The sequence below is a fragment of the Lampetra planeri genome, chromosome 62 (assembly GCF_965212315.1).
Source record: "Lampetra planeri chromosome 62, kcLamPlan1.2.h2, whole genome shotgun sequence".
Lineage (NCBI taxonomy): Eukaryota > Metazoa > Chordata > Hyperoartia > Petromyzontiformes > Petromyzontidae > Lampetra > Lampetra planeri.
This window is the reverse complement of record NC_136168.1, coordinates 1,548,523-1,557,604: the sequence shown is the minus strand read 5'-3', so window position 1 is coordinate 1,557,604 and position 9,082 is coordinate 1,548,523.

Genomic DNA, 9,082 nt, shown 5'->3' with positions numbered 1-9,082 from the left:
TCCCGTCCCTCGCCCCCCCCTCCCTCCCTGGCTCCCCCTCCCTCTCTGGCTCCCCCTCCCTCCCTGGCTCCCCCTCCCTCACTGGCTCCCCCTCCCTCACTGGCTCCCCCTCCCTCCCTTGCTCCCCCTCCCTCCCTGGCTCCCCCTCCCTCTCTGGCTCCCCCTCCCTCCCTGGCTTCCCCCCTCCATCCGCGCTCCCCTCCCTTCCTGGCTCCCGTCCCTCCCCTCCCTCTCGTCCCTCCCCTCCCTGACTCCCCTCTCTCCCCCTGGCTCTTTGTCCCTCCCTGTCTCCCGTCCTTGCTAGCTCCCCTCCCTCCTTTTTTTAAACGCTCAGACGAGAAAGATGCTCAGTCTTTCGGCACTTTACTTCGTTCATCATGTCGTTTGTTTGTATTTTTCTTTTAATCAAGGATTTAATGCGAGTTTCCCGTGTAACATTAGTCCCATTGTGTGTCACTGTGTTCATAGACACCAATAAGAAAACAAATCACCCTCAAAAACCCATCACCAGATCCCCTGCTGCTGCGCTACCAGCACCATAGCGGCGAAGGGACCTGCCTGACCTCCCTCCCCTCCCCTCCCTCCCCTCCCCTCCCTTTTTTATTTACCATTCTTTTATTAAATTTCTTCTAAATCCCTCAGCAAGCTTGAACATTACAATAATTAAAAAGAACATCAGCTGCAATACACAGTAACTACTTACTGCAGACCTTGGCATATCAGGTGACCAAACACAGCACTGAGTAAACAACCAGCACACGGGGATGGTTGGTACCCAAAACATGTAGTACCTAGGTAAGCAATGGCAATGAGCACACCCTCATGGGGAGCCAACCCAACGCCCAGTAAGATACACCAGACTGCTAAGGATGGCCAAACAGGCAAAAAAAAACCTCTTACAAAAAAAAACCTGCGGAAAGTACTGCTCTCTCCTTTCCACAAGCAGGTACACAGCATAAAATTAAAATCAACAAACATTCTCAAAATTCGGCGCATATACACACAAATTACATAGGATCTGGTTGTTGTACATTAGGTCTACTCAGATTATATTGGCCACTGTGATATAAAATACTCCACTATTAAGGCATTTATGGTTACAATGTTCCGCTATCCGCAGCATTACATGTTAGTGGAGTTGTCGTCAGGTGTGTTTTGTTTCCACGTATTTATTTGGCCCAGGAAATACCTGATCCTTTTCCTTTCCTTTCCATCTGACGGTTTTCCCTGTCTTTTGAAGCCCCGATCAGCATGGAGTAGGGAGGTTATTATTGCCTCCACATTTCGCCACCTTGATAGCGCTGCAGCCACCCTTTCGTCTGTGCCACGTACTTCATCTAGAAAGTCCCATAGCTCTGACTGCGAAAATATTGGTACCCCTTCGGTCAGTTCTGCCGATGTCAGGCTCACCCCACTTCCTGTGCTGAGGGTTTCTTCCAACTCCTCTTCTTGGCTTCCCCCTTCAGCCCCCAGGCTTTGAGGATTTTCAGTCGCCGTGGTATCCTCCATCAATGTTTTATCGGGCGATGCCGCTTGCCCCTCAATTGACGGCCTTCCTTCGTCCTTGTCTCGGTCACCCACTGTTTGGTCAGTGGGGTCCTGTGTGGGCTCCTCCGTGCTCTTGGCTGCTCGCGTTTCCTGGGAGCCCTCGGCCCCCTCGCTGGGCGCGTTGTCGAGGTCTGAAGTGCGACCCTCTTCACTTGTGTCCTTCGCCACTTCGCAGATTGCGGTTTCCCCCGCTTCCATCTCAGGCTCCAGATTTTCTTCAGGCGTCTTGCGCTTGAGCTTGGTTCTTGCACGGGGCTTCTTCCCTCTGCGTGTCCCACTTCTAGGGGCATCTGGGATGGCGAAGACCCCGTCCTTGCCACCAGTGCTCTCCGCATCTCCCCCAGGCGTCGGTGCGATGTCCGACTCCAACTCTGGGAGATCTTTAAAGGGACTGACCTCATCCCCACTGGTCTCTGGAGATAATGAAGCCGAGTCTTCCGTAAATTTCCTCTTCAGAGGTCCGGCTGTCGATGATGGCTGGGTGGCTGGCTGAGCCTCAGTCTCCATGGCAGTAGCTGGGGTTGGAGCAGGGTCTACCGCCACCTTGTGTGATCTCCGTGGTGTGGGACCTTCTCCTGAGTCACTTGTTGGGTGTGCATCTTTATCACCCTTTTCCACCGTTGTCTCGCTGGTAGATTGGGCATTTGCTGTCATCGGGCAGTGTTTTTTAACATGCCCCTCTGCTTTGCAAAGGTTGCATTTTAGCACGTCCTTGCGGTAAAACAGCCTGTGGGCCCTTCCTCTATTCATGACCACAACGGAGCCCTCTTCAAGCTGCCCATTGGGCACCAACATGTAGACCTGCCTTCTAAAAGACAAGACATGCCTCAAGGCAGGATTTTTGAGGCCCAGAGGCACACGCAGAAAGTTGGAAGTCAGCGTGCCCAACTTAGCCAGGTGATCTTGGATGTCTTTATCGGGAATGTAGGGGGGGACGTTGGATACGATCACGCGTACCGATGGTGATGACATTGGCTCCAAGGTAAGGTGCCAATCGCCAACCGTCAGCCCCTTCTCCATGGCGGCATTTGCCACCTTTTCAGACTCCATGAAGAAAACCACTCTTCCGCTCACCTTGGAGGCGTACCTTATCGAGCCCCCTGGCACGATGGCGCGCAGCGCATCCATGTAAACTTCAATCGGAACATCGTGAGAAGCCGGGCAGCGGATCCTAGCCTCCCGTGGAGGCTCTGGGTGCTGCTGCAGGCACCTTGCAGACCCCAGAGACGGGCCTTGCGTAGGTGCGGTAGCTTTTGCGTACGTTGTTGCGGGTCGGGTGGACATCTTCACGTGTGTGAGATGTCACACACAACTACGAAAGCAAACCTCTCTACTTTCTAAAGTCAGGAAAAAATTACCAAAAAAAACAAGAAACGTAAAAATGTTTTTATATAAAGATGGTCAAATCTATGTTATGACCACCTTCTGCTAATTATTATTACTGCTGCCCACCCAGAGCTCCCCTGGAGAGAGTACAATTATTTTAAGTCCTTGGTTTTTTTTTTTACAAGGAGGAAAAAAACGAAAACGTAGGAAAAAAAGCACACCAATAAAAATAAAATAATGTAAACACGCTCGCAGCAATAAACAAGAGGGGATTCTAAAGGGGATGTCTGCCCTGCTCCCACACCGGCCGGTGTGGTACAGTGCGAACACGGGTGTGAAACACGTGGGAGCACACCAGACAAAGGAACGAAAAAAGACACGAAAAACACGAAAAGAATCACAAAACTCAAAGATTACTAAAGGAACTCAAGATCGAAAAGAAAGCAAAGAAAAGCGTGATTATGAAATCAACTATCAAAATAAAATTGGGGGATTGTGCGGAAAAAAACAAACACACCTTTCCACTGCAGTGAGCGCAGCCGCACACTAAACAGTGAAAACAACACAAAAGAACAAAGAAAGAAAGAGAAAGGACGTCTAAATTAACAAACAAACTGATCACAAATGTGTATAAAGCAAGACACTTACTGTTGGTGAAAAGAAATCCCTAAAAAAGGATGAGAAAAATAAAGTTTTTAGAGGTAAAAGCAGGAGCCCTGGGTGAACGCGTCTCTCTCCCTCCCTGGCTCCCCTCCCTCCGTGGCTCCCCCTCCCTGCCTGGCTCCCCTCCCTCCTTTTTTTTCTTTACGATAAAAAAAACAAAGATGCTCGGTCTTTCGGCACTTTGCTTCGTTCATCGCTGTTTTTTTTTCTTTTTGGTTTGCTTATGTGCCTTCTTTTTAAAATCAAAGATAAAACGCGGGTTTCCCGTGTAACATGAATCCCATTGTGTGCTCCTGTGTTCATAGACACCAACAAGAATAAATAACCCTCAAAAATCCATCACCAGATCCCCTGCTTTCGTCACATGACACAAAGCACCCTCGGTAGCCCAACGCGTCGAGAAAGATGCGACACCCCCCGTCAACTGAGCGTACCGAAATTCCAGCCCAATCCTGGCAGAAACCAGAGCCTTGAAGATGCGGCAGTGGCTGGGGAAGCCGCTTCCTTCAATTGCGCATTTTCTATCCCTATAGATAGCCAGTTTGGCGTTGCTCACGATGACGTTCGTCAGCCTCTCTATATCCTTGGTACCCTCGTTCCTCCTATATCCAAAAATAAGAATTGTGGGCGAGAAATCAAGATTGAATTTCAGTAGAATATTTCGTAACAGCGTATAGAGTGAGTCTAGGCTCTTGCTATTGGTCTAATCTCTCGTTCTAGTGATCCATCAGCACACATCGTTGCACCCAGGTACTTAAACTCGTTCGTCTTCATTAACTGGTCACTTCCAATTTGCAATCCTATTTCTGCATTATACTGGTAGTAACCTCCTGGTTACACCAGCCCACAGGGAATTATAGTGTCCGTCCGTCGTGCAGGGAGGAGCTGGGTTTGGAGGGAGGAGCTGGGTGTGGAGGGAGGGGCTGAGTGCGGAGGGAGGGGCTTGGTGGGGAGGGGCTGCGTGCGGAGGGTGGGGAGGGGCTTGGTGGGGAGGGGAGGGTGGGGAGGGGCTGAGTGGGGAGGATGGGGAGGGGCTGGGTGGGGAGGGTGGGGCTGGGTGGAGGGTGGGAGGGGTGGGGCTGGGTGGGGAGGGGCTGCTCACCCCGTGGTGCCCTGAACATGTTCCTTCGGAGTGGGCAGGTAGGAACTTGGTTGGCAGCGCGGCGTTCGGGGGGGGGGGCAGTTGGATGAGTGGGCATGTTTACCATTCCCCCCCACCCTCCCCGACATCGTCAACCAATCGCGGCGTAGCTCGGTGTTCGGTGGGGAGGTGCATGGGTGGGCAGAATTCCGGATATGTACGACAGACAGACAAATAATCCCTGGTGGGCGGTGTGGAACCTGTTGTTCCTACCTGTATAACACACTAGGTAACTAAGACTCACATACACTCAATCTCACACTCTCAGACTCACACACACACTCTCACACTCTCAGACTCACACACACACTCTCACACTCTCAGACACACACGCTCACACTCTCAGACTCACACACTCACTCTCAGACTCACACACTCACTCACTCACAGACTCACACACACATACACTCACTCTCACAATCTCAGACTCACACTCTCACTCTCAGATTCTCACACACACACCTAGGCCTCGGCAAGGTAAGGTAATTTACCCTTTTTACCGGGTAAAAGGGTAAAGGTAAAGGGTAAAGGTGTCGACATGCCAAGGGGAAAGGTAAAGGGTAGGGTAAAGGTAGCTCGGAAGAATTACCCGGTAGGGTAAAGGTAGCACGAAGTATTACCCGGTATATACGGTACCTTGTTTACCGCTAAAAGCTCTGTGGCGCAGTCCGTGGCTTCCATTTAATAAGTAATATTTAAATGAACTTTTTTTAAACACACTTTTATGAAATGTACTAGTAATGTAAGAACTCCACGACTCCAGGAATGGCCCCGAAGCTTGCCATAGCGTAAGGGGGCCGTGGTGATTTACAGCCAACGTGAGTTGAGCGTGGACAATTAGATCCAAGCCGAAACATAACATATAAATAATAATGTTTAAAAATAGATATTGTTAATGATAGAATATAGTGTTGTCATCAGTATGACATGAGTATACCAAGTTTGCAGTCGATACCACATTGGGAAGTGGGTTAAAATTGAGTTACAAGATTTGAGGATACAACTACAACAGACAGAGTGAGTTCAAAGACAACGACAACAACAACAACGACGAGCGTGTAACATTGGAATCATCGAGAGTATTCTATATGAATAAAGCGCTCTACCTATAACATTTACCGTTATAAACCTTTTTCATGTGTAGTACCCCAGTAATTACCCTGTAATCGGGTAATTTGTATGGGGTAAGGGTAAAAGGTAGGGTAAAGATAAGCGCGTTGTTTTTCACCTTTTACCTTACCTGCTAAAGGGTAAAAGGTAGGGTAGAGTGATTGTATTGTGGTAAGGTAAAAGGTAGGGTAAAGGTAGGCATGTTTTTTTACATTTTAACTTTTACCTTACCTTGCCGAGGCCTACACACACTCAGTGCGGCGTTAAGGGGGGGGGGCAGTTGGATGAGTGGGCATGTTTTCCCTTCCCCCCCACCCTCCCCGACATCGTCAACCAATCGCGGCGTTGCTCGGTGTTCGGTGGGGAGGGGATTGCAGGAGTGGGCGTGTTTACACCCCACCTCTACCAATGGCGGCCCCGCTCGGCGTTTGGGGGGGGGGGGGAAGTTGGATGATTGGGCGTGTTTACCTTCCCCCCACCCTCCCCGACATCCTCAACTAATCGTGGCCCTGCTCGGTGGTCGGTGGGGGGGGTGCATGGGTGGGCTGCATTCCGATGCATGACAGACAAATAATCCCTGGTGGGCAGTGTGGAACCTGTTGTTCCTACCTGTATCAACGTTTAACCTAATCACGCCGGCTTGTGCCCGCCCTCACAATCGGGCATATTTGCGGAATACACCATGCCGCCGTTGACCCTGGTCATTAACTGAGCAACCCAACGTTACTACCAGCTCCCTCTGCAGGAATGTGTTATACACTGACATTTGCCACCATATACTCAGTCTTTGTCCGACGGATCCTCAACCCATTCCCTTCAATCTTTGGCATCCAGATCTTCAAATAATCTTCCATTGCCCCTCTGCTTTCATCGCATAGCACAAAGTCGTCGGCAAAGCATCCACCATGCATATCTCTCGTTTGTGTTTCCAGCACCAGGATCAACAGGAAGAGACTCCGTGCAGAACCTTGCTTCACTCCGCTTTGACCTGAAATCTCTCCGACACCCCACAGCTGCCTCGCACATACATTTCATACACTTCATACATATCCTGGATCAGCTGGACATATACCTCAGGAATACCTCTTCTTCTTATATACCACAAAATATGAGCTCTCTAGGCACCCTGTCGTACACCTCTATATAAATAAACACCATATGCAGGTCCCGTTTCTTCTCTCTGAACTTCTCCATCAATACTCTCAGTGCAAAGATTCCATCCATTGTTGACCTTCCCTGTCTGAATCCAAACTGTCTCTCGCCAATATCCACCAGCTTCCTCAGTCTCTTTCCCATGATCCTTTCCCAGAGTTTCATGGTGTGACTCATCAATGCTATTCATCTGTAATTACCACACTCTTGTACATCACCTTTCCCTTTAAAGATGGGAACCAATGTATTCTCTCTCCACGCATCCGGCATCTTCTTCTCCATCCAGATTTCCAAACAGCCCATCAGTATTTAAACACCCCTTTCTCCCATTAATTTAAACACATAAATTGGAATCTCATCTGGCCCCACTCCGTTTGTGGTGTTTCATGCTCCGTAGAGCCTCAACCACCTATTCTCTGGCTAGAGTATCTACAACTACTTCTACTCTTTGATGTTTCATGCTCCCCAGAGCCTCCACCACCTCTTCTCTGGCTATAGTATCTGGTTATAGTATCTGGTTATAGTATCTGTCTATAGTATCTGGTTATAGTATCTGGTTATAGTATCTGGCTATAGTATCTGGCTATAGTATCTGGCTGTAGTCTCTGCAACTACTTCTACTCTTTGATGTTCCTTAACAATTTCGCGTCTTGGGTTTTCCACATTCAGCAACTTCTCAAGGTGCTCTTTCCATCTCTCTCTAACCTTTATCTCATCCAAGATTGTTCGTCCTTCACTGTTCTTAACGAGATTCACATGGTCGATGTCTCTGGTCTTTCTCTCTCTGGCTCTTGCCAAACGGTATACCATCTTCTCGCCTTATTTGCTGTCAAGCTTCTGGTAGAGTTGTGCAAATGCTGTTGTTTTTTCCATTGCTACCATTCGCTTTGCCTCTCTTTTTGTTGCCAGGTATTCATACAGATGGTCCTTCTCTCTCGTGTTCTGCCACTTCTTAAACTTGGCCTTTTTCTCTCTTGTTGCCTTTTGACACTTCATCACTCCACCACCACGTTACCTTCTGTTGCATCTGTCTTCTTTTGCTCACTCACACTCTACTACCTGCTTTTAGTATTCCACTCGCAAGGTGTTCCCATATTTCATTCATGCTCCCCCTAGGCTTTACACTTTTTAAGTTCTCCATAGCTTGCCTGCAGAAGTTGTATTTTTCATTGTTTAGTCTCCACTACTTCACCCTACTATAGTTATTTGGTCTCACCTTCCTCTTTCTAACTCCTTACACTACGCAAACTGCCACAATTAGTCTATGTTGTCCAGTCACACACTCTCCAGGGATCACTTTGCAGTTTTTCACTTCTTTCAGGTGCTTCCTCCTCACCAAAATAACATATATCTGGCTCTTCACCTCTCCACTCGGGTAGGTCATCAAATGTCCCTCCTGCTTCTGAAAGTAGGTATTCATCACTGCAATATCATTTGCCTGGGTCATTCGAAGAATGTCCTCTCCTCCCCCATTCCTACTGTCATATCCGCTTAATTCATGGTTCCTTTCATATCCGTCCTTACCTCTTCCCACTCTTCCATTTAAGTCTGCGCCAATCACCACTGCTTCATCTCCCGGTAAGCTCTGAAACTCCTTGTCTAAGCTCTCCCAAAATGCATCCTTCTCTTGCCCACTGCAACGCATCTGCGGGGCATATGCACACACCACATTTACAACCCCACTCTCCGGTACTAGTCTATCATCAGTCTGTCATTCACTCTTCTGACTCCCACCACCTTAATCTTCATCTCCTCACTCAGCCCAACTCCAGCCTCATTTTGACGTGCTGTTGTTCCATGGTATAATAATTAAAAACCACAGCCAATCTATTTTCCTCTGCTGACTTTTCATTGTTTCCTGTATGCATGCGATGTCGATTTTCCTCCTCAAGCAGTCCGCTAATTCCTGACCTTTTCCTGTCTTTGTTCCAATATTCAATGTGGCCAACCTTATATTCCTCCCGATAAACCTTCTGCTCTTTCCATTTTGTTTCTCCATCTCGATATGTGCAGACAACATACTACCACCGCCCGGGTCTGCACTCCCTGCAGCAGCAGAGTCATTGGGTCCCGAGAATCTTTACACCCTCTGCCCACTAAAGGGCTGCGGGGGACTGAGGGCCATTTGTTTGCAAGGACTTT